Here is a 576-nt window from a genome sequence, read left to right as displayed (position 1 = left end):
GCTCTCTCTCTCTCTCTCTCTCTCTCTCTCTCTCTCTCTCTCTCTCTCTCTCTCTCTCTCTCTCTCTCTCTCTCTCTCTCTCTCTCTCTCTCTCTCTCTCCGAGTCTTTTTTCATGATTTTTACACCACTATACAAATTTCTGTCGACAGTATTCGTTTAAAACGACGCACACTTTTTATTGTGACTGAGTTGCTTCCCATTCCTATCCTCCTCCCCCAGTGCAATTAGAAAAGCATATTGATATACAGTGTTGATAAAAATAATGCTACATGTCAGACGGCAGACATAATTCACTGGGCGTTCAGTAAACAGGATGTTAATGTTTGATCAGACCTCTCAAGTGCCGGATATGATGCTATGACGTCAGACAAAGTGCACTGTGTAGCCTGATTTTCATTTCATTTTATTTATTTGTTTATTTTCTTCTTCTTCTTTTTTTTTAATACCGTTTAAAGTCAAGTGCACTTGCGGATACCATAAGACTGGCCATACAATCATTAAAACGCGCATTCCAGAAATGACCTGTTTTAAAAAAATGTGCCCGGACTCAGAGTCCACCAACGTCGGAATGTGTC

This window comes from Babylonia areolata, chromosome 12 (assembly GCF_041734735.1).
Source record: "Babylonia areolata isolate BAREFJ2019XMU chromosome 12, ASM4173473v1, whole genome shotgun sequence".
Classification (NCBI taxonomy): domain Eukaryota; kingdom Metazoa; phylum Mollusca; class Gastropoda; order Neogastropoda; family Buccinidae; genus Babylonia; species Babylonia areolata.
The sequence above is the reverse complement of the archived record's forward strand: the minus strand, read 5'-3'. Positions refer to the sequence as shown.